The 26,120-nt window shown below is 41.6% G+C and overlaps 1 long non-coding RNA gene across 1 annotated transcript; it reads right to left on the bottom strand.

Annotated features, from left to right (window-relative positions):
• On the bottom strand, positions 1-24,370 carry LOC140073636 (uncharacterized). Its single transcript, XR_011849194.1, has 3 exons — positions 24,244-24,370; positions 23,009-23,061; positions 1-100 (listed from the first exon to the last, which is right to left on the bottom strand). It is a non-coding gene; the product is annotated as an uncharacterized lncRNA (long non-coding RNA).
• Between the last annotated feature and the right edge of the window lie 1,750 nt (positions 24,371-26,120).

Genomic DNA, 26,120 nt, shown 5'->3' with positions numbered 1-26,120 from the left:
CTAAAAAACAAAATGCAAAATAGCTAAATGTAAAAAAATGCAGCAGAATATGGTGAAGATGGTAAGGATGTCCCCAGTTGGCTTCAATAGTTCATTTACTCTGAAAAACACAAAAAGAGAATATCATAAATAAAATATGTTAATAAACTATATCACAATATCCCTATACAGTATATACAGTTATAGATTGGGAATAATCATCAGGCTAGGTAATATACACTCACCGGCCACTAGTACACCATGCTAGTAACGGGTTGGAACACCCTTTTGCTTTCAGAACTGCCTCAATTCTTCGTGGCATAGATTCAACAAGGTGCTGGAAGCATTCCTCAGAGATTTTGGTCCATATTGACATGATGGCATCACACGGTTGCTGCAGATTTGTCGGCTGCACATCCATGATGCGAATCTCCCGTTCCACCACATCCCAAAGATGCTCTCTTGGATTGAGATCTGGTGACTGTGGAGGCCATTTGAGTACAGTGAACTCATTGTCATGTTCAAGAAACCAGTCTGAGATGATTCCAGCTTTATGACATGGTGCATTATCCTGCTGAAAGTAGCCATCAGATGTTGAGTACATTGTGGTCATAAAGGGATGGACATGGTCAGCAACAATACTCAGGTTGGCTGTGGCGTTGCAACGATGCTCAATTGGTACCAAGGGGCCCAAAGAGTGCCAAGAAAATATTTCCCACACCATGACACCACCACCAGCCTGAACCGTTGATACAAGGCAGGATGGATCCATGCTTTCATGTTGTTGACGCCAAATTCTGACCCTACCATCCGAATGTTGCAGCAGAAATCGAGACTCATCAGACCAGGAAACGTTTTTCCAATCTTCTACTGTCCAATTTCAATTAGCTTGTGCAAATTGTAGCCTCAGTTTCCTGTTCTTAGCTGGCACCCGGTGTGGTCTTCTGCTGCTGTAGCCCATCTGCCTCAAAGTTCGACGTACTGTGCGTTCAGAGATGCTCTTCTGCCTACCTTGGTTGTAACGGGTGGCGATTTGAGTCACTGTTGCCTTTCTATCAGCTCAAACCAGTCTGCCCATTCTCCTCTGACCTCTGGCATCAAAAAGGCATTTCCGCCCACAGAACTGCCGCTCACTGGATGTTTTTTTCTTTTTCAGACCATTCTCTGTAAACCCTAGAGATGGTTGTGCGTGAAAATACCAGTAGATCAGCAGTTTCTGAAATACTCAGACCAGCCCTTCTGGCACCAACAACCATGCCACGTTCAAAGGCACTCAAATCACCTTTCTTCCCCATATTGATGCTCGGTTTGAACTGCAGGAGATTGTCTTGACCATGTCTACATGCCTAAATGCACTGAGTTGCCGCCATGTGATTGGCTGATTAGAAATTAAGTGTTAACGAGCAGTTGGACAGGTGTACCTAATAAAGTGGCCGGTGAGTGTATGTATTGACTCACTTCTATATGGTACTCAATTTGAAATCAACATTTAATCCACTGTAGTTCTCTCCTTTTTAGGATGCGTTCCCTATCACCTCCTAGAGGGGGTATGTGATCTATTAATTGAAACCTTAGATGTTTTTCCAAGTGTTCTGCTTCAACAAATTGCTTGGATACTGGCACATCTTTTCTACCGCTACGTATAGTGTAGCGGTGTTGGTTGAATCTTGTTTTGTATTCAACAATAGATAAACAGATATAGAAGCTATAGATCAATGTATTGAAAGTGAAAAAGTGTATTTAAAAAACTGATTCTTAAAAAAAACGGATGCTAACCGACATTAACTGAAAGACTAGTGTCCGTTTTTTAGCAAGGAAAAGTTAGGGTTTCAGTTTAATAAATTGACACTATGTCATCAGTTTTTCTACCTTTAATTATCATCAGTTTTTATTTTTTAAACAGAGATGAAGAACAGATATGCCGACGGTAGTGTGAATTTAGACTAAAAAGGACTTATTTTTGATGCCCTCTAGCGTTTCTCTATTATGTTTATCAAACTGAGTGTTTGGTGTTGAGCTAATGCTAATTTCAAGACGGAGAAGTAAAAAAAAAATGTATCCATACCAACATGAAATATGTCACAAAATATAGATATATAGTATTGATATTTAACCATAGAAATGGCGGAAAATAACAGAAAAAAATGTAACTTTCCAGTCATACAATTTATGTATTACGGTAGATGCTTTTATCAGTCTTTAGAAAAATGTGTCCACTGAGATTTTCCTTTATTCGTCCAATATAACATTTTTACAAAATGATTTTCCCTTCTTGTGGACAAATTACATTGTTTTAACTTCTTTATGGTCTTTTTTTTTATTCTGTGACCTGGGTCGCTTTTCATGGGAGACATCTGTGCAAAAATGCTTTTTATTGTTCTTTATATGGTTTTATTGGCAAACATGATTTAGCCAGCAAAAACATATTTCCGAGAACAGTCAATTTTATGACAGGATTTAGGCTTCTAAATTTTTTGGGAGAAGTGGATTTATAGTCATCTACCAGTAAATATTTAATTCTATGTTATTTAACATAGTGCCATACTATTCCAGCAAATTCATGTTAATCATCTTGTAGTAGAAGATCTGAGTCAAGATGTATCCCAGTTGAGGCACACTAGTTCAGTTTTTGGGCCCAAATGAGGTGCATTGTTGCGCTTGAATTATCTCAGGCTATAATCATCCGTAATGAGTTGAGTTTCTACCTCTTATTAAGCCACTAAAACAACAACAAAAAAAACAAGTGATATCTCTGGCGTCAGGTTTATTATAATGAGTATGGTATAAATTTTATGGCTTTTTTATTGATATATTTATATTGAAAAAGAACAATATTATATTCTGTATTAAATCTTAAAAATTCTACAGTATCTTTGCACTGGGATGACTTCATCTTCTTACATTCAAACTGTACAAAAGGATAGGGATGCCCAAAAATGTATAACAAATTATAAAGATTTTATTATAAATTCAAATACATACATTTAAAAACATTTAAAAAGCACTAACTGTGCAAAGAACAATCCAGACAACCTCGTGCCCATCAAGTGTTAGTAATAGTAAAGTGCAAGTATATCAACAGCCATAAATAGATATAGACATGATAAGTAACAAATCCACCAGTGTGGTATAAGTTAATTAGCTGTATAACAGATCAAACCATAATTACCTATATAGTGTGAGTATGATGGTTAGGCACCGGGGGCTGGAGAAATCCCCACGCGTTTCGCCTGTGGGACCAGGCTTCCTCAGGGGTACCTGGGTATAGGTATGATGTCGTTATATAATCTACCTGCCCCGGACATCCGGCACGGACCAACCGCGTTGTGCGGCTCAGCAGTGCGGCGTGCGCGCCAAACACCGGAAGTGTATGGATCACGTGTTTGTATGTGAGTCACGTGCACGTCCGAAAACCGGAAGTGAAAATAATATATCCAAGGTGGAGTGTAGCAAGTTATGGCGCATGCGCAGGTGGCGTGACAGACATGAAGGTCCTGTCACGTGCTTATATTTTGACAGATTCATTGCATAGCGCTGCGCGGACGTAAGTACATGTGTGTAAAGACCGCGAACATTGTAATAACATGGGACAAGTGTCTGAGAAGTATAACAGACACGGAATCCCAGAGAAATCAATAATAACAGTGGTATTAATAAGAAATTATGTAGGAAAGAACGTGTGTGAGAAAGGTGCGTGAAATGGGTGGAAAAGATTGGAGAATGGAGAATATATACAGTACTTGGATATGTAATGAGTGTGTGCTGAGAGCTGTGCAGATAAGTATGAGGTGATAAGGTGACTAAGTGCATAATGAATAGGATACTATGTGACTGGATCTGGGGGACGCTGTGGATGTTGTATATCTGGACTTTTCAAAGGCATTTGACACCGTGCCACATAAAAGGTTGGTATATAAAATGAGACTGCTGGGAATAGGAGAAAATCTGTGTATCTGGGTAAGTAATTGGCTTAGTGATAGAAAACAGAGGGTGGTCATTAATGGCACATTCTCAGATTGGGTTGATGTTACCAGTGGAGTGCCACAGGGGTCAGTATTGGGGCCACTTCTTTTTAATATTTTTATTAATGACCTTGTAGTGGGTTTACACAGTCAAGTTTCAATATTTGCAGATGATACTAAGCTGTGTAAAGTAATAAATGCTGAGGTCGATAGTTTAGCATTACAGAGGGATTTGTGGAAGCTTGAGGGATGGGCAGAGAAATGGTTGATGAGGTTTAATGTAGATAAATGTAAAGTTATGCACTTGGGCCATGGAAACAAAAAGTATAATTATGTTCTAAACGGTCAATTACTTAGTAAAACTGAAGCTGAAAAGGACTTGGGGGTATTGGTGGATGGTAAACTTAATTTTAGTGACCAGAGCCAGGCGGCTGCTGCTAAAGCAAATAAAATAATGGGATGTATCAAGAGAGGAATAGATTCTCATGATAAAGACATAGTTCTGCCCTTATACAAATCCCTGGTCAGACCACACATGGAATATTGTGTACAGTTTTGGGCACCAGTGTATAAAAAGGATATAGTAGAGCTGGAACGGGTGCAGAGGAGAGCAACCAGGATTATTAGGGGAATGGGGGGACTAGAATACAATGACAGATTACAAAATTTGGGATTATTCAGTTTAGAAAAAAGACGACTGAGGGGAGACCTCATTACAATGTACAAATACCTGAACGGACAGTACAATGATCTCTCCAAAGATCTTTTTATACCTAGGCCTGTGACCAGGACAAGGGGGCATCCTCTACGCCTAGAGGAGAGGCGATTCTACCATCAACATAGACAAAGGTTCTTTACTGTAAGAGCAGTGAGACTGTGGAACTCTCTGCCGCAGGAGGTTGTTATGGCCGACTCTATGTACATGTTCAAGAGAGGCCTGGATGACTTTCTGGAGAGAAAAAATATCACGGGTTATGGGGATAAAACATTTATTTAATTCTTGAAGGTTGGACTTGATGGACTTGAGTCTCCTTCCGGCCTTATATACTATGATACTATGATAGCAATTGCAAAATAGTGCTGGAAGAAGTTATTGGGGAGGTAATATGAATCGCAAGGGTGGTTCGTGTCAGATGCCAGGGGCAGGCAGAGAGAATTTTTTCATTATATATAACATTACTTTTTTGGTGTTAGAAAAACATAGGGAGGCAATGTGTAAGAAGTGGAGGTAGAATACAATCAAATAAGAGTATATTATCAATAAGAAGGTTTAAGGGGGACCTAACAGGAATCAGGTTGAAAAGTTGTTTTAAAAACCATAGTCAGGGATTGTTTCAGATAGAAAGGAATCCATATTTGTCTTGAAGACAGGGGTCTACATCCATAGGAACTAGGAACCTGGTAAATGATTCTTCTTTTTCTTCTTTTTCTCTCCTTAGATCTCTGCCAGAGGGGGTGACTTGGAATTAGATGAGTCGTGACGTGTTACCCAGAATGTACAGGGAGAAATTTAGTGCAATACCTATTGTGAAATAGGAATAAAGAAAAGATTTTTTAGAAAAACAGGCAATATCCCATGGTGAAGAAAACCCAATCAACAGTGGTGATATGAGACCAGGGGCCAAGCGTGCGACCCGCAGAGGTAAGTATGCAGGTATCACACTATTGAGGCCCTGGTCAAAGAGGGGTCCACGAAACCACACAAAAATTATATATATATTTCAATAGGGAGGACCGAATGTGAAAAAGAAAAAAAAGGGGGATATATGAAAAAAAAAAAAAAAAAGAAAGAAAAGGGAGAAAGGGAGAAGGAGACAAATAAACAGTGTTGGATCAACAGGAGGCATTAGATCAAGAGGGAGGCCTAGTCCTTGTAGAAGCCTGTAAACAATAAATCTGCATTTAAGCCCAGTGGAGCCAAGGAGTCAAGTCTGTAGATCCATTTTGATTCCAATCTTAACAGTTCTTTGCTACAACTACCTCCCCTGGGGTTCCATTGTACCCTCTCCACCCCACACACCCTAAGGCTGGAATTGTTTCCCCGATGTACCTGCAGAAAATGTGCCGCCACCGTAGATAGAGTTTTCCCCTTGGCCAGGTCACTTGACGCCGTCGTAATTGAGGATAGATGTTGTTGTATTCTTCTTCTCAGCTCTTGACCTGTTTGTCCCACATAAATCATTGGGCAAGAACATTTCAACACATATATGACATTCTTGGTTTTACAATTTACAAAATTGTGTAATTTGAATTCCAAATGGTTGTTGGGATGTATATAGATGTTTGTGGCTGGCATCCGGGGACAGATGGAGCAATCACCACAGGGGAAGGACCCCTTCAATCGTAGGCCTCTCCCAAGGGGTGTTGTGGGTCTCGAGAAGTGGCTAGATGTAAGTACATCTTTTAAATTACAGGCTCGTTTAGCAATGAGCCGGGGTTTGTTGGAGATATGTGCATAAAGTCTGGTGTCACTTAAAAGGATATCCCAATTGTTATCGAGGATACGATAAACATCGGTCCATTGGTTGTTGTACCTAGTAGTTAGACAGGGCTTGGACTCATTGTCCCGTGTTTTAGATTGTAACAGAGTCTGTCGATCACTGTCCCTTGCCCTGACAAAGGCTTTCGAGATTACCTTTTTCGGGTATCCACGTGCTCTGAAACGTCCAGTGAGATCCTTTGCATGTTCATAAAAGTCATTGATGTCGCTACAGTTCCTCCTGATTCGCAGGAATTGTCCCACCGGAATGCTTTGTCTCAGATGTTTCGGGTGAAAGCTAGTGAAGGATAATAAGCTGTTGGTGGCAGTCTGTTTCCTATGGAGAGAGGTGATCAAATGGGTTCCTTCTTTCTTGATTTTAAGGTCCAAAAATTCCACGGATGTATCTGAAATGGAGGCAGACAGTATGATTTTCCACGGATTTTTGTTGAGGTCTTGGATGAATGTGAGGCACTGGTCATGTGTCCCTTTCCAGATCATAAATATATCATCGATGTATCTGTACCATCCCATAACATTGGCATCAAAGTCAGCCAACTGGTACACGGTGCGCTCCTCCCACCAGCCAAGAAAAAGGTTGGCATATGAGGGAGCGCACCGTGCACCCATGGCCGTCCCAGACACCTGTTTGAAATAAGACCTATCAAAAGTGAAATAATTTTGATATAAGATGAGAGACAACAAGTCTATAATGAATGAATCATGTCGGCGGTCAAGGGATATCTGTTTGTTCAAAAAGAACTCTACGGCCTCCAGACCCACCTGATGATCAATGATTGTGTACAGCGATTCAACGTCCAGCGTAACCAGCATTGCACTCTCCGGTAGATGTATTCCTTCAATTTGCTGTATCAAGTGCGTGGTATCGCGTACATAGGCGGGAAGTTTTGTAACGAATGGCTGTAGAAAAAAGTCAACATAAGCACAGAGTTTCTCATTAAGGCCCCCAATCCCAGACACTATCGGCCTACCTGGTGGTTCTTCGAGGGATTTATGGATCTTGGGCAGTAAATAAAATGTCGGTGTTTTTGGATTCTCCACAGTTAGGAATTTGTGTTCCTTCTTAGTAATAATCCCACAGTGTAATGCTGCCTTCAGGGTGCGATCAACCTTGTTCTTAAAAATCTGGGAGGGATCGGAGGGTAACAAAGTGTAAAATTCCCGGTTGTTTAATTGGCGTTTGGCTTCCTTAGCATATAATTCCATCGGCCATATCACAATGTTACCCCCCTTGTCCGCTTCCTTAATTAGGAAGTCTTTATGATTTTGCAAGCCTCTTAGGGCAATGCGTTCCTGTTTGGACAGGTTCTCCATGCGATTCCTATCCACTTTAAGTTTCTTTATTTCCGATGACACTCGGTCAAAGAAAATTTGAATAGCTGGAAATAACTTAAAGTTAGGTGTGTTTTGGGAGGGAATTTTTGTGGGGAATGGTTTCCTACCTGAGGGTGCTTCGTTCTCATCCAACAGTTCCAGTAGGTCCCTCAGAACGCGTCTATCGTTGTCTGGCAATGAATCAAGTAGGGACGGTTGATGATACAATAATTTAAATGTTAACTGTCGGCAAAACAGATATAAATCTTTGGTCAGTTCAAATTTATTTAGATAATTCATTGGAGAAAAAGATAGCCCTTTTTGTAGGACCCTAATTTCAACCTCGGAGAGTTGGTAGGGGGATAGATTTATGATTTGTAGGTTACCTTTGGTATCTTTTTTGGCACGTGCAGGTCTGTCCCTCTTATAGGTGGGTGACCAATCTCGGTGCCTAGCTCCCCTCTTCCTGTTTGTAGATCTCGCACCTTCATCTTGAGAGTTTTCGCATTCGCTGGTATCCGATGATGGAGGTTCGCTTGAAGCAGTGTCTGTGTAGGCAGCATTTGAGCGGGGCCGTTGGTGAAAACGTCTTTTGTTTCCTTTATGGTTCCACTTGTATACCCGTCCTCTCTCATAATCTTTCCTATCTCTAGCGAATTTCTCTCTTTTGCCCTTGATTATGTCTCTTTCATATGAATCAATGGTCTCCTTAAGTTTAGTTTGGAAAGGAATCACCTGTGTCTCCTGATCGAATTTGCTTAGGTTATTTTCACATTTTTTAATTTGTTCACGAATTTGGCATATAAGGCCCCTGTCGTGATCCAGGAGCATATTGATTAAGATACAGGAGCACTGGTGTAGTCCTTTCTCCCATCGTTCTTTTTCCATAGTCTCTATTTCCCAAGAAGGGAAGATATGTACCCTCAACCCTCTGGGTGACATTTTAAGCTTATAGTACTCTTCAAGACTCCTTATGTTCCACCAGACTCTGGTAAGGGCTTTATGCGCCTCCAACAACTCATTGCTTATCATTTTGAAATCGTCGTCCGGCCTTGTTTGTTGTGTATCCATAAAAACCAAGGACACCTGACTGGTCCAAGTAGCTTCCCGGGCCTGTAGGTCCATCCCAATTGCTATTGCAGAAAAGGATAAATATACATGAATAAGACCTCCACGTATTGACATAAAGGGTGACCCCAAGAAACACTCTGTATAAAAGACAGAGTGATAGATAACGTATCAAAAATTGTATAGAATAGGGTCTGAAAGAAATGACCTGTCAGCATCCAATTTAGAATATTCAAACTGTACAAAAGGATAGGGATGCCCAAAAATGTATAACAAATTATAAAGATTTTATTATAAATTCAAATACATACATTTAAAAACATTTAAAAAGCACTAACTGTGCAAAGAACAATCCAGACAACCTCGTGCCCATCAAGTGTTAGTAATAGTAAAGTGCAAGTATATCAACAGCCATAAATAGATATAGACATGATAAGTAACAAATCCACCAGTGTGGTATAAGTTAATTAGCTGTATAACAGATCAAACCATAATTACCTATATAGTGTGAGTATGATGGTTAGGCACCGGGGGCTGGAGAAATCCCCACGCGTTTCGCCTGTGGGACCAGGCTTCCTCAGGGGTACCTGGGTATAGGTATGATGTCGTTATATAATCTACCTGCCCCGGACATCCGGCACGGACCAACCGCGTTGTGCGGCTCAGCAGTGCGGCGTGCGCGCCAAACACCGGAAGTGTATGGATCACGTGTTTGTATGTGAGTCACGTGCACGTCCGAAAACCGGAAGTGAAAATAATATATCCAAGGTGGAGTGTAGCAAGTTATGGCGCATGCGCAGGTGGCGTGACAGACATGAAGGTCCTGTCACGTGCTTATATTTTGACAGATTCATTGCATAGCGCTGCGCGGACGTAAGTACATGTGTGTAAAGACCGCGAACATTGTAATAACATGGGACAAGTGTCTGAGAAGTATAACAGACACGGAATCCCAGAGAAATCAATAATAACAGTGGTATTAATAAGAAATTATGTAGGAAAGAACGTGTGTGAGAAAGGTGCGTGAAATGGGTGGAAAAGATTGGAGAATGGAGAATATATACAGTACTTGGATATGTAATGAGTGTGTGCTGAGAGCTGTGCAGATAAGTATGAGGTGATAAGGTGACTAAGTGCATAATGAATAGGATACTATGTGACTGGATCTGGGGGACGCTGTGGATGTTGTATATCTGGACTTTTCAAAGGCATTTGACACCGTGCCACATAAAAGGTTGGTATATAAAATGAGACTGCTGGGAATAGGAGAAAATCTGTGTATCTGGGTAAGTAATTGGCTTAGTGATAGAAAACAGAGGGTGGTCATTAATGGCACATTCTCAGATTGGGTTGATGTTACCAGTGGAGTGCCACAGGGGTCAGTATTGGGGCCACTTCTTTTTAATATTTTTATTAATGACCTTGTAGTGGGTTTACACAGTCAAGTTTCAATATTTGCAGATGATACTAAGCTGTGTAAAGTAATAAATGCTGAGGTCGATAGTTTAGCATTACAGAGGGATTTGTGGAAGCTTGAGGGATGGGCAGAGAAATGGTTGATGAGGTTTAATGTAGATAAATGTAAAGTTATGCACTTGGGCCATGGAAACAAAAAGTATAATTATGTTCTAAACGGTCAATTACTTAGTAAAACTGAAGCTGAAAAGGACTTGGGGGTATTGGTGGATGGTAAACTTAATTTTAGTGACCAGAGCCAGGCGGCTGCTGCTAAAGCAAATAAAATAATGGGATGTATCAAGAGAGGAATAGATTCTCATGATAAAGACATAGTTCTGCCCTTATACAAATCCCTGGTCAGACCACACATGGAATATTGTGTACAGTTTTGGGCACCAGTGTATAAAAAGGATATAGTAGAGCTGGAACGGGTGCAGAGGAGAGCAACCAGGATTATTAGGGGAATGGGGGGACTAGAATACAATGACAGATTACAAAATTTGGGATTATTCAGTTTAGAAAAAAGACGACTGAGGGGAGACCTCATTACAATGTACAAATACCTGAACGGACAGTACAATGATCTCTCCAAAGATCTTTTTATACCTAGGCCTGTGACCAGGACAAGGGGGCATCCTCTACGCCTAGAGGAGAGGCGATTCTACCATCAACATAGACAAAGGTTCTTTACTGTAAGAGCAGTGAGACTGTGGAACTCTCTGCCGCAGGAGGTTGTTATGGCCGACTCTATGTACATGTTCAAGAGAGGCCTGGATGACTTTCTGGAGAGAAAAAATATCACGGGTTATGGGGATAAAACATTTATTTAATTCTTGAAGGTTGGACTTGATGGACTTGAGTCTCCTTCCGGCCTTATATACTATGATACTATGATAGCAATTGCAAAATAGTGCTGGAAGAAGTTATTGGGGAGGTAATATGAATCGCAAGGGTGGTTCGTGTCAGATGCCAGGGGCAGGCAGAGAGAATTTTTTCATTATATATAACATTACTTTTTTGGTGTTAGAAAAACATAGGGAGGCAATGTGTAAGAAGTGGAGGTAGAATACAATCAAATAAGAGTATATTATCAATAAGAAGGTTTAAGGGGGACCTAACAGGAATCAGGTTGAAAAGTTGTTTTAAAAACCATAGTCAGGGATTGTTTCAGATAGAAAGGAATCCATATTTGTCTTGAAGACAGGGGTCTACATCCATAGGAACTAGGAACCTGGTAAATGATTCTTCTTTTTCTTCTTTTTCTCTCCTTAGATCTCTGCCAGAGGGGGTGACTTGGAATTAGATGAGTCGTGACGTGTTACCCAGAATGTACAGGGAGAAATTTAGTGCAATACCTATTGTGAAATAGGAATAAAGAAAAGATTTTTTAGAAAAACAGGCAATATCCCATGGTGAAGAAAACCCAATCAACAGTGGTGATATGAGACCAGGGGCCAAGCGTGCGACCCGCAGAGGTAAGTATGCAGGTATCACACTATTGAGGCCCTGGTCAAAGAGGGGTCCACGAAACCACACAAAAATTATATATATATTTCAATAGGGAGGACCGAATGTGAAAAAGAAAAAAAAGGGGGATATATGAAAAAAAAAAAAAAAAAGAAAGAAAAGGGAGAAAGGGAGAAGGAGACAAATAAACAGTGTTGGATCAACAGGAGGCATTAGATCAAGAGGGAGGCCTAGTCCTTGTAGAAGCCTGTAAACAATAAATCTGCATTTAAGCCCAGTGGAGCCAAGGAGTCAAGTCTGTAGATCCATTTTGATTCCAATCTTAACAGTTCTTTGCTACAACTACCTCCCCTGGGGTTCCATTGTACCCTCTCCACCCCACACACCCTAAGGCTGGAATTGTTTCCCCGATGTACCTGCAGAAAATGTGCCGCCACCGTAGATAGAGTTTTCCCCTTGGCCAGGTCACTTGACGCCGTCGTAATTGAGGATAGATGTTGTTGTATTCTTCTTCTCAGCTCTTGACCTGTTTGTCCCACATAAATCATTGGGCAAGAACATTTCAACACATATATGACATTCTTGGTTTTACAATTTACAAAATTGTGTAATTTGAATTCCAAATGGTTGTTGGGATGTATATAGATGTTTGTGGCTGGCATCCGGGGACAGATGGAGCAATCACCACAGGGGAAGGACCCCTTCAATCGTAGGCCTCTCCCAAGGGGTGTTGTGGGTCTTGAGAAGTGGCTAGATGTAAGTACATCTTTTAAATTACAGGCTCGTTTAGCAATGAGCCGGGGTTTGTTGGAGATATGTGCATAAAGTCTGGTGTCACTTAAAAGGATATCCCAATTGTTATCGAGGATACGATAAACATCGGTCCATTGGTTGTTGTACCTAGTAGTTAGACAGGGCTTGGACTCATTGTCCCGTGTTTTAGATTGTAACAGAGTCTGTCGATCACTGTCCCTTGCCCTGACAAAGGCTTTCGAGATTACCTTTTTCGGGTATCCACGTGCTCTGAAACGTCCAGTGAGATCCTTTGCATGTTCATAAAAGTCATTGATGTCGCTACAGTTCCTCCTGATTCGCAGGAATTGTCCCACCGGAATGCTTTGTCTCAGATGTTTCGGGTGAAAGCTAGTGAAGGATAATAAGCTGTTGGTGGCAGTCTGTTTCCTATGGAGAGAGGTGATCAAATGGGTTCCTTCTTTCTTGATTTTAAGGTCCAAAAATTCCACGGATGTATCTGAAATGGAGGCAGACAGTATGATTTTCCACGGATTTTTGTTGAGGTCTTGGATGAATGTGAGGCACTGGTCATGTGTCCCTTTCCAGATCATAAATATATCATCGATGTATCTGTACCATCCCATAACATTGGCATCAAAGTCAGCCAACTGGTACACGGTGCGCTCCTCCCACCAGCCAAGAAAAAGGTTGGCATATGAGGGAGCGCACCGTGCACCCATGGCCGTCCCAGACACCTGTTTGAAATAAGACCTATCAAAAGTGAAATAATTTTGATATAAGATGAGAGACAACAAGTCTATAATGAATGAATCATGTCGGCGGTCAAGGGATATCTGTTTGTTCAAAAAGAACTCTACGGCCTCCAGACCCACCTGATGATCAATGATTGTGTACAGCGATTCAACGTCCAGCGTAACCAGCATTGCACTCTCCGGTAGATGTATTCCTTCAATTTGCTGTATCAAGTGCGTGGTATCGCGTACATAGGCGGGAAGTTTTGTAACGAATGGCTGTAGAAAAAAGTCAACATAAGCACAGAGTTTCTCATTAAGGCCCCCAATCCCAGACACTATCGGCCTACCTGGTGGTTCTTCGAGGGATTTATGGATCTTGGGCAGTAAATAAAATGTCGGTGTTTTTGGATTCTCCACAGTTAGGAATTTGTGTTCCTTCTTAGTAATAATCCCACAGTGTAATGCTGCCTTCAGGGTGCGATCAACCTTGTTCTTAAAAATCTGGGAGGGATCGGAGGGTAACAAAGTGTAAAATTCCCGGTTGTTTAATTGGCGTTTGGCTTCCTTAGCATATAATTCCATCGGCCATATCACAATGTTACCCCCCTTGTCCGCTTCCTTAATTAGGAAGTCTTTATGATTTTGCAAGCCTCTTAGGGCAATGCGTTCCTGTTTGGACAGGTTCTCCATGCGATTCCTATCCACTTTAAGTTTCTTTATTTCCGATGACACTCGGTCAAAGAAAATTTGAATAGCTGGAAATAACTTAAAGTTAGGTGTGTTTTGGGAGGGAATTTTTGTGGGGAATGGTTTCCTACCTGAGGGTGCTTCGTTCTCATCCAACAGTTCCAGTAGGTCCCTCAGAACGCGTCTATCGTTGTCTGGCAATGAATCAAGTAGGGACGGTTGATGATACAATAATTTAAATGTTAACTGTCGGCAAAACAGATATAAATCTTTGGTCAGTTCAAATTTATTTAGATAATTCATTGGAGAAAAAGATAGCCCTTTTTGTAGGACCCTAATTTCAACCTCGGAGAGTTGGTAGGGGGATAGATTTATGATTTGTAGGTTACCTTTGGTATCTTTTTTGGCACGTGCAGGTCTGTCCCTCTTATAGGTGGGTGACCAATCTCGGTGCCTAGCTCCCCTCTTCCTGTTTGTAGATCTCGCACCTTCATCTTGAGAGTTTTCGCATTCGCTGGTATCCGATGATGGAGGTTCGCTTGAAGCAGTGTCTGTGTAGGCAGCATTTGAGCGGGGCCGTTGGTGAAAACGTCTTTTGTTTCCTTTATGGTTCCACTTGTATACCCGTCCTCTCTCATAATCTTTCCTATCTCTAGCGAATTTCTCTCTTTTGCCCTTGATTATGTCTCTTTCATATGAATCAATGGTCTCCTTAAGTTTAGTTTGGAAAGGAATCACCTGTGTCTCCTGATCGAATTTGCTTAGGTTATTTTCACATTTTTTAATTTGTTCACGAATTTGGCATATAAGGCCCCTGTCGTGATCCAGGAGCATATTGATTAAGATACAGGAGCACTGGTGTAGTCCTTTCTCCCATCGTTCTTTTTCCATAGTCTCTATTTCCCAAGAAGGGAAGATATGTACCCTCAACCCTCTGGGTGACATTTTAAGCTTATAGTACTCTTCAAGACTCCTTATGTTCCACCAGACTCTGGTAAGGGCTTTATGCGCCTCCAACAACTCATTGCTTATCATTTTGAAATCGTCGTCCGGCCTTGTTTGTTGTGTATCCATAAAAACCAAGGACACCTGACTGGTCCAAGTAGCTTCCCGGGCCTGTAGGTCCATCCCAATTGCTATTGCAGAAAAGGATAAATATACATGAATAAGACCTCCACGTATTGACATAAAGGGTGACCCCAAGAAACACTCTGTATAAAAGACAGAGTGATAGATAACGTATCAAAAATTGTATAGAATAGGGTCTGAAAGAAATGACCTGTCAGCATCCAATTTAGAATATTCAAACTGTACAAAAGGATAGGGATGCCCAAAAATGTATAACAAATTATAAAGATTTTATTATAAATTCAAATACATACATTTAAAAACATTTAAAAAGCACTAACTGTGCAAAGAACAATCCAGACAACCTCGTGCCCATCAAGTGTTAGGAATAGTAAAGTGCAAGTATATCAACAGCCATAAATAGATATAGACATGATAAGTAACAAATCCACCAGTGTGGTATAAGTTAATTAGCTGTATAACAGATCAAACCATAATTACCTATATAGTGTGAGTATGATGGTTAGGCACCGGGGGCTGGAGAAATCCCCACGCGTTTCGCCTGTGGGACCAGGCTTCCTCAGGGGTACCTGGGTATAGGTATGATGTCGTTATATAATCTACCTGCCCCGGACATCCGGCACGGACCAACCGCGTTGTGCGGCTCAGCAGTGCGGCGTGCGCGCCAAACACCGGAAGTGTATGGATCACGTGTTTGTATGTGAGTCACGTGCACGTCCGAAAACCGGAAGTGAAAATAATATATCCAAGGTGGAGTGTAGCAAGTTATGGCGCATGCGCAGGTGGCGTGACAGACATGAAGGTCCTGTCACGTGCTTATATTTTGACAGATTCATTGCATAGCGCTGCGCGGACGTAAGTACATGTGTGTAAAGACCGCGAACATTGTAATAACATGGGACAAGTGTCTGAGAAGTATAACAGACACGGAATCCCAGAGAAATCAATAATAACAGTGGTATTAATAAGAAATTATGTAGGAAAGAACGTGTGTGAGAAAGGTGCGTGAAATGGGTCTTGAAGAGTACTATAAGCTTAAAATGTCACCCAGAGGGTTGAGGGTACATATCTTCCCTTCTTGGGAAATAGAGACTATGGAAAAAGAACGATGGGAGAAAGGACTACACCAGTGCTCCTGTATCTTAATCAATATGCTCCTGGATCACGACAGGGGCCTTATATGCCAAATTCGTGAACAAATTAAAAAATGTGAAAATAACCTAAGCAAATTCGATCAGGAGACACAGGTGATTCCTTTCCAAACTAAACTTAAGGAGACCATTGATTCATATGAAAGAGACATAATCAAGGGCAAAAGAGAGAAATTCGCTAGAGATAGGAAAGATTATGAGAGAGGACGGGTATACAAGTGGAACCATAAAGGAAACAAAAGACGTTTTCACCAACGGCCCCGCTCAAATGCTGCCTACACAGACACTGCTTCAAGCGAACCTCCATCATCGGATACCAGCGAATGCGAAAACTCTCAAGATGAAGGTGCGAGATCTACAAACAGGAAGAGGGGAGCTAGGCACCGAGATTGGTCACCCACCTATAAGAGGGACAGACCTGCACGTGCCAAAAAAGATACCAAAGGTAACCTACAAATCATAAATCTATCCCCCTACCAACTCTCCGAGGTTGAAATTAGGGTCCTACAAAAAGGGCTATCTTTTTCTCCAATGAATTATCTAAATAAATTTGAACTGACCAAAGATTTATATCTGTTTTGCCGACAGTTAACATTTAAATTATTGTATCATCAACCGTCCCTACTTGATTCATTGCCAGACAACGATAGACGCGTTCTGAGGGACCTACTGGAACTGTTGGATGAGAACGAAGCACCCTCAGGTAGGAAACCATTCCCCACAAAAATTCCCTCCCAAAACACACCTAACTTTAAGTTATTTCCAGCTATTCAAATTTTCTTTGACCGAGTGTCATCGGAAATAAAGAAACTTAAAGTGGATAGGAATCGCATGGAGAACCTGTCCAAACAGGAACGCATTGCCCTAAGAGGCTTGCAAAATCATAAAGACTTCCTAATTAAGGAAGCGGACAAGGGGGGTAACATTGTGATATGGCCGATGGAATTATATGCTAAGGAAGCCAAACGCCAATTAAACAACCGGGAATTTTACACTTTGTTACCCTCCGATCCCTCCCAGATTTTTAAGAACAAGGTTGATCGCACCCTGAAGGCAGCATTACACTGTGGGATTATTACTAAGAAGGAACACAAATTCCTAACTGTGGAGAATCCAAAAACACCGACATTTTATTTACTGCCCAAGATCCATAAATCCCTCGAAGAACCACCAGGTAGGCCGATAGTGTCTGGGATTGGGGGCCTTAATGAGAAACTCTGTGCTTATGTTGACTTTTTTCTACAGCCATTCGTTACAAAACTTCCCGCCTATGTACGCGATACCACGCACTTGATACAGCAAATTGAAGGAATACATCTACCGGAGAGTGCAATGCTGGTTACGCTGGACGTTGAATCGCTGTACACAATCATTGATCATCAGGTGGGTCTGGAGGCCGTAGAGTTCTTTTTGAACAAACAGATATCCCTTGACCGCCGACATGATTCATTCATTATAGACTTGTTGTCTCTCATCTTATATCAAAATTATTTCACTTTTGATAGGTCTTATTTCAAACAGGTGTCTGGGACGGCCATGGGTGCACGGTGCGCTCCCTCATATGCCAACCTTTTTCTTGGCTGGTGGGAGGAGCGCACCGTGTACCAGTTGGCTGACTTTGATGCCAATGTTATGGGATGGTACAGATACATCGATGATATATTTATGATCTGGAAAGGGACACATGACCAGTGCCTCACATTCATCCAAGACCTCAACAAAAATCTGTGGAAAATCATACTGTCTGCCTCCATTTCAGATACATCCGTGGAATTTTTGGACCTTAAAATCAAGAAAGAAGGAACCCATTTGATCACCTCTCTCCATAGGAAACAGACTGCCACCAACAGCTTATTATCCTTCACTAGCTTTCACCCGAAACATCTGAGACAAAGCATTCCGGTGGGACAATTCCTGCGAATCAGGAGGAACTGTAGCGACATCAATGACTTTTATGAACATGCAAAGGATCTCACTGGACGTTTCAGAGCACGTGGATACCCGAAAAAGGTAATCTCGAAAGCCTTTGTCAGGGCAAGGGACAGTGATCGACAGACTCTGTTACAATCTAAAACACGGGACAATGAGTCCAAGCCCTGTCTAACTACTAGGTACAACAACCAATGGACCGATGTTTATCGTATCCTCGATAACAATTGGGATATCCTTTTAAGTGACACCAGACTTTATGCACATATCTCCAACAAACCCCGGCTCATTGCTAAACGAGCCTGTAATTTAAAAGATGTACTTACATCTAGCCACTTCTCGAGACCCACAACACCCCTTGGGAGAGGCCTACGATTGAAGGGGTCCTTCCCCTGTGGTGATTGCTCCATCTGTCCCCGGATGCCAGCCACAAACATCTATATACATCCCAACAACCATTTGGAATTCAAATTACACAATTTTGTAAATTGTAAAACCAAGAATGTCATATATGTGTTGAAATGTTCTTGCCCAATGATTTATGTGGGACAAACAGGTCAAGAGCTGAGAAGAAGAATACAACAACATCTATCCTCAATTACGACGGCGTCAAGTGACCTGGCCAAGGGGAAAACTCTATCTACGGTGGCGGCACATTTTCTGCAGGTACATCGGGGAAACAATTCCAGCCTTAGGGTGTGTGGGGTGGAGAGGGTACAATGGAACCCCAGGGGAGGTAGTTGTAGCAAAGAACTGTTAAGATTGGAATCAAAATGGATCTACAGACTTGACTCCTTGGCTCCACTGGGCTTAAATGCAGATTTATTGTTTACAGGCTTCTACAAGGACTAGGCCTCCCTCTTGATCTAATGCCTCCTGTTGATCCAACACTGTTTATTTGTCTCCTTCTCCCTTTCTCCCTTTTCTTTCTTTTTTTTTTTTTTTCTTTTTTTTTTTTTTTTCATATATCCCCCTTTTTTTTCTTTTTCACATTCGGTCCTCCCTATTGAAATATATATATAATTTTTGTGTGGTTTCGTGGACCCCTCTTTGACCAGGGCCTCAATAGTGTGATACCTGCATACTTACCTCTGCGGGTCGCACGCTTGGCCCCTGGTCTCATATCACCACTGTTGATTGGGTTTTCTTCACCATGGGATATTGCCTGTTTTTCTAAAAAATCTTTTCTTTATTCCTATTTCACAATAGGTATTGCACTAAATTTCTCCCTGTACATTCTGGGTAACACGTCACGACTCATCTAATTCCAAGTCACCCCCTCTGGCAGAGATCTAAGGAGAGAAAAAGAAGAAAAAGAAGAATCATTTACCAGGTTCCTAGTTCCTATGGATGTAGACCCCTGTCTTCAAGACAAATATGGATTCCTTTCTATCTGAAACAATCCCTGACTATGGTTTTTAAAACAACTTTTCAACCTGATTCCTGTTAGGTCCCCCTTAAACCTTCTTATTGATAATATACTCTTATTTGATTGTATTCTACCTCCACTTCTTACACATTGCCTCCCTATGTTTTTCTAACACCAAAAAAGTAATGTTATATATAATGAAAAAATTCTCTCTGCCTGCCCCTGGCATCTGACACGAACCACCCTTGCGATTCATATTACCTCCCCAATAACTTCTTCCAGCACTATTTTGCAATTGCTATCATAGTATCATAGTATATAAGGCCGGAAGGAGACTCAAGTCCATCAAGTCCAACCTTCAAGAATTAAATAAATGTTTTATCCCCATAACCCGTGATATTTTTTCTCTCCAGAAAGTCATCCAGGCCTCTCTTGAACATGTACATAGAGTCGGCCATAACAACCTCCTGCGGCAGAGAGTTCCACAGTCTCACTGCTCTTACAGTAAAGAACCTTTGTCTATGTTGATGGTAGAATCGCCTCTCCTCTAGGCGTAGAGGATGCCCCCTTGTCCTGGTCACAGGCCTAGGTATAAAAAGATCTTTGGAGAGATCATTGTACTGTCCGTTCAGGTATTTGTACATTGTAATGAGGTCTCCCCTCAGTCGTCTTTTTTCTAAACTGAATAATCCCAAATTTTGTAATCTGTCATTGTATTCTAGTCCCCCCATTCCCCTAATAATCCTGGTTGCTCTCCTCTGCACCCGTTCCAGCTCTACTATATCCTTTTTATACACTGGTGCCCAAAACTGTACACAATATTCCATGTGTGGTCTGACCAGGGATTTGTATAAGGGCAGAACTATGTCTTTATCATGAGAATCTATTCCTCTCTTGATACATCCCATTATTTTATTTGCTTTAGCAGCAGCCGCCTGGCTCTGGTCACTAAAATTAAGTTTACCATCCACCAATACCCCCAAGTCCTTTTCAGCTTCAGTTTTACTAAGTAATTGACCGTTTAGAACATAATTATACTTTTTGTTTCCATGGCCCAAGTGCATAACTTTACATTTATCTACATTAAACCTCATCAACCATTTCTCTGCCCATCCCTCAAGCTTCCACAAATCCTTCTGTAATGCTAAACTATCGACCTCAGCATTTATTACTTTACACAGCTTAGTATCATCTGCAAATATTGAAACTTGACTGTGTAAACCCACTACAAGGTCATTAATAAAAATATTAAAAAGAAGTGGCCCCAATACTGACCCCTGTGGCACTCCACTGGTAACATCAACCCAATCTGAGAATGTGCCATTAATGACCACCCTCTGTTTTCTATCACTAAGCCAATTACTTACCCAGATACACAGATTTTCTCCTATTCCCAGCAGTCTCATTTTATATACCAACCTTTTATGTGGCACGGTGTCAAATGCCTTTGAAAAGTCCAGATATACAACATCCACAGCGTCCCCCAGATCCAGTCACATAGTATCCTATTCATTATGCACTTAGTCACCTTATCACCTCATACTTATCTGCACAGCTCTCAGCACACACTCATTACATATCCAAGTACTGTATATATTCTCCATTCTCCAATCTTTTCCACCCATTTCACGCACCTTTCTCACACACGTTCTTTCCTACATAATTTCTTATTAATACCACTGTTATTATTGATTTCTCTGGGATTCCGTGTCTGTTATACTTCTCAGACACTTGTCCCATGTTATTACAATGTTCGCGGTCTTTACACACATGTACTTACGTCCGCGCAGCGCTATGCAATGAATCTGTCAAAATATAAGCACGTGACAGGACCTTCATGTCTGTCACGCCACCTGCGCATGCGCCATAACTTGCTACACTCCACCTTGGATATATTATTTTCACTTCCGGTTTTCGGACGTGCACGTGACTCACATACAAACACGTGATCCATACACTTCCGGTGTTTGGCGCGCACGCCGCACTGCTGAGCCGCACAACGCGGTTGGTCCGTGCCGGATGTCCGGGGCAGGTAGATTATATAACGACATCATACCTATACCCAGGTACCCCTGAGGAAGCCTGGTCCCACAGGCGAAACGCGTGGGGATTTCTCCAGCCCCCGGTGCCTAACCATCATTCTCACACTATATAGGTAATTATGGTTTGATCTGTTATACAGCTAATTAACTTATACCACACTGGTGGATTTGTTACTTATCATGTCTATATCTATTTATGGCTGTTGATATACTTGCACTTTACTATTACTAACACTTGATGGGCACGAGGTTGTCTGGATTGTTCTTTGCACAGTTAGTGCTTTTTAAATGTTTTTAAATGTATGTATTTGAATTTATAATAAAATCTTTATAATTTGTTATACATTTTTGGGCATCCCTATCCTTTTGTACAGTTTGAATATTCTAAATTGGATGCTGACAGGTCATTTCTTTCAGACCCTATTCTATACAATTTTTCATCTTCTTACATGTGTTGACCGTGTTCTTGACAGATCCACAGGTATTGCCATGGGTACTGTAATATTCAATTTCACATACATCCCAACTTTTGCAGTGGTGAAAGAGGGAATTCCCCCCCCCCCTTTCATATTATCCCTAGCATCCCCCTTTCATATTATCCCCCAGCACCTCCCACCTCATATTATTCTCCCAGCACCCCATCTCATATTATCTCCCCAACACCTCCTCCTCATATCATGCCCCCAGCAACCCACTCATATTATCCCCTCAGCTTTCCCCCTCTCATATTATCCCCCCAGTACCCCCTTCATATTATCTCCCCAACACCCCCCTCTCATATCCCCCCGGCACCCCCCACATCATATTATCCCCTCTCTCATATAATCCCGCCAGCACCCTCCCCCACTCATATTATTTCCCAAGCAGAGCTGTCCTTCTTGCTTTGTCTCTTCCCCCGAGTAGCTGCGGCGCTAAGCCATGAATCTGGGACATTTTCCCAACAGGGCGAGACAGCCCTCAAAAATGGGGACTGCCTTGCTGAATCAGGGACAGTTGGGAGCTATGATTTTACCTGAAGGCTACTGCAAGGACCATGTGTGGCCAAAGTAAACTTCCAAATGGCAATAGAAAAGGCAATGTTTGTCATTATCTTTTCTATAAAAACACATCCCTGTCATACCAATGTATTATTGTGTGACAGCTGTACAAATGAATACAAGTGCAGTACACTGATCTGAGATTGATATTCCACTGATCAGAGGTCTGCTGATCTCTTGCAGGTAATTATTAACGAACTGGAGCTTGGTTTCCGTCACTATCAAACACATCCAAAAATTCCTTTTAGGCTGTAAGATCAGAAGAAGCAAGCCAACTCGGAGACCGTATTGCTTATTTATAAGTGATGACACAATGTGAAACAGATCACTCACAAAATCTCAATCTCTCTCTAGACTGATATCCAAGCATCCAACGGTTTGCTGTAACTAATTGCAATTATTTATTCATCCTATCAGTTCAGGTGATATTCAAGAGCATTTGCACCCAATACTGTAATGCACTTACTAGAATTGTCTGCTAGGTAAATGTTGGCTTGCATGTCAGACACTGCCATAGATCTATACAGGGGAGGACACCAATATCAATATTATTATCAATATGTAAAGGAAATTTCATTATGTTGTTGGTCTCTAAAAATCTATACTTCTTTTAGCCCATTTCATACATAATAAATACAGAGTTTCAAAAACATTTTCCTTACCCTGATAAGATATTCCTCATTCCACTTGTCCCAATATTAACAAGATGACAAAGTTGATGAAGCCTTGATTATGGGTTGAAACAAATTCTGTGATTCCTGGTAATACTTTGATACATGAATTGAAATAAAACATGACTGAATAAGAATCTTGTACGTGCCTCGACCTGATCTTTATCTGGATTTGTGGCATGTTTTCTGATACACATGCACCGCGCTGAACGGAGTGCTGTCTGCCATTTGTTTTAAAGGACACAATACGGGCAGAAACATTTCATAAATACATGTGCAACCATATTTATGTGCAGCCTATGCCAGAATGCTGGTGCAAACTGCAAAGTAAATCTGGGCCAATGTTTTGAAAATGACTTATTTCTTAAAAAAATATTATGATAAATATACTTTTAAACAATTTTACTATACCTATAGTTCATGAAATTCCTAAATCAACAATTTTTACTCCTGCTCTCTTTATCTCATGTGCAACAGGGGTGCAACGGACCCCTGTTTTCAAGATCTATAGGGGTCCCATCACTGAGAACCCCACCAATCAGCAAGTTAGGTCCTATCTTATGACTGGGAAACCTAATAATAGACAGGTTATCTCCTCTCCATCCCTAAATAATGACCTCTATATAGATAACACTGACCCATCATTACATCACTACTGGCAATACATGATGTCACAGCTTATCTCTTCCCCCTCCCTGTACAATGACCTCTGTATAGATAACACTGACCCATCATTATATCACTAATGACATTAGATGATGTCACAGCTTATATCCTCCCCCTCTCTGTACAATGACCTCTATATAGATAGCACTGACCCTGTCAGCACCTGTCCAGCAACCGCGCAACCACAACCAGACTTGGCGCTAGCTGTCAGACTATGTAAGTGATGGCGAACTCACCCTGCGATGTCCCTGCGGGCTAAGGCCCTGCCTAAAGCAGATAAACCACCCTCATAAGGGCGAACCCACTATCAGGAACCTAACTGACGGTCCCTGAGTGACCCTACAACAGGACAGGGGACACTTACTTCGTCTGGCAGCTGCTGGATGGTGGAGCGGACAGGTAATGGAAATACAGGTATAGACCAGTGAATACAAACACAGGACTGAGACAGGGACAGATATATACAGGTCTTCAGGCAGATAATACAGGATATACACAGTTCAGGTCAAGATCAAATGGGTAATATACAGGTCAGGTCAAGATCAAGCAGATATACACAGGTAAGGTACAGATACAGGTTCAGGTACAAGACAGGACAAACAGAGACAGGTAAAACTGAGCTCAATACACAAATAGGACAAGACTAAAAATAACCAGCAAGCCTGATGGATACAGGTACAGGCGGTATATACACAGGTCAGACTCAAAATAACCAGCAAGGTAAGATGGGAATGGGCAGGTATATAAAGCCGATCACGGACACGCCCCACTAGCACTCTGGAGAAACTGTCCATCAGGCTAGTAACCCTTGCTGCTCAGGACAGAAATGCAAGGAGCAGGGTGTGGCTCAGTTAATCCAAACACAAGAATAAGCCACAGTTCACACACAAATAAACGCCTCTATTCCGCCAACTGCGGATAGAGCGACATTCAGGCACGGATGTTACAGACCCATCATTACATCACTACAGACAATAGATGATGTCACAGTTTATCCCCTCCCTGTACAATGACCTCTATGTGGAGAACACTGACCCGTCATTACATCACTACTGACAATAGATGATGTCACTGCTCATCTCCCCCCTCCCTGTACAATGTCCTCTATATAGATAACACTGACCCATCATTACATCACTACAGACAATAGATGATGTCACAGTTTATCCCCTCCCTGTACAATGACCTCTATGTAGAGAACACTGACCCGTCATTACATCACTACTGACAACAATTTTTATCACAGTTTATATCCTCCCCATATACAATGACCTGTTAGTAGATATCACTGATCCACAATTACATCATTACTGACAATAGATGGTGTCACAGCTTATCTGCTCCCTCTACAATGACCTCTATGTACAAAGAATATAGCAGCCCCATCACCAGAAAACAGAATAAAATAAATCACAATCACTAAATAGAAACAGATTAGACCAGGGGTAGGGAATCTATGGCTCAGGAGCCAGATGTGGTTCTTTTGTTGGCTGCATCTGGCTCTCAGACAGATCTTTAATAAATAGTGATGGCTGCTGTGTGTCTGTTAGACTGGTCACTGGACACAGGCAGCAATGTTATCACTGCCTACATCTTTGGGTGACCCAGGCGCCATCACTACCATCGTCTAAGCCTGGGTCAAAGAAGAGCGTGGGAGCAATGAGGAGCTGGCTGCAGGGAGTGCAGGTAGGTGAATATTCTTTTTTTTTTTTTTTTTTGCTGTGACTACCTATCTTCTGGGAAGCATTTGCTGTGGCTACCTATATACTGGGGGGATGTGCTGTGGCTAGCTATCTACTGGGAGGCATGTGCTGTGGCTACCCATCTACTAGGAGGCATGTGCATATCGTAAAGCACTTACGGAATAACATTTTAAAATATGTGGCGTTCATGGCTCTCTCAGCCAAAAAGGCTCCTGACCCCTGGATTAGACAGAAGTGATGCGGTTTCTTATCTGGGTTTAATGAGTCAAAATACATTTTGTGATGCATTCCATTCAAAAGCGAAGCCATGATAGGGTGTGCAGAGATCTCTTAGCTGAATATACGCATTCCTGAATAAACTTTTATTGTCATATAAAGCAGTTTTGTTGTGCCTGGACAGTGCCATTTATCTTCTTTGCACAAAGCTGCATTCTTGCTATTGAAACAACCCAAACCAGAAGAATGGAACTTATTTTTATTTGCAGAAAAATGTGCAAAAATCCAAAATGTATGAGTTTACCTTTATACTTCTCTTTTT

The sequence above is a fragment of the Engystomops pustulosus genome, chromosome 1 (assembly GCF_040894005.1).
Source record: "Engystomops pustulosus chromosome 1, aEngPut4.maternal, whole genome shotgun sequence".
NCBI classification, from domain to species: Eukaryota; Metazoa; Chordata; class Amphibia; order Anura; family Leptodactylidae; genus Engystomops; species Engystomops pustulosus.
The sequence above is the reverse complement of the archived record's forward strand: the minus strand, read 5'-3'. Positions and strand labels throughout refer to the sequence as shown.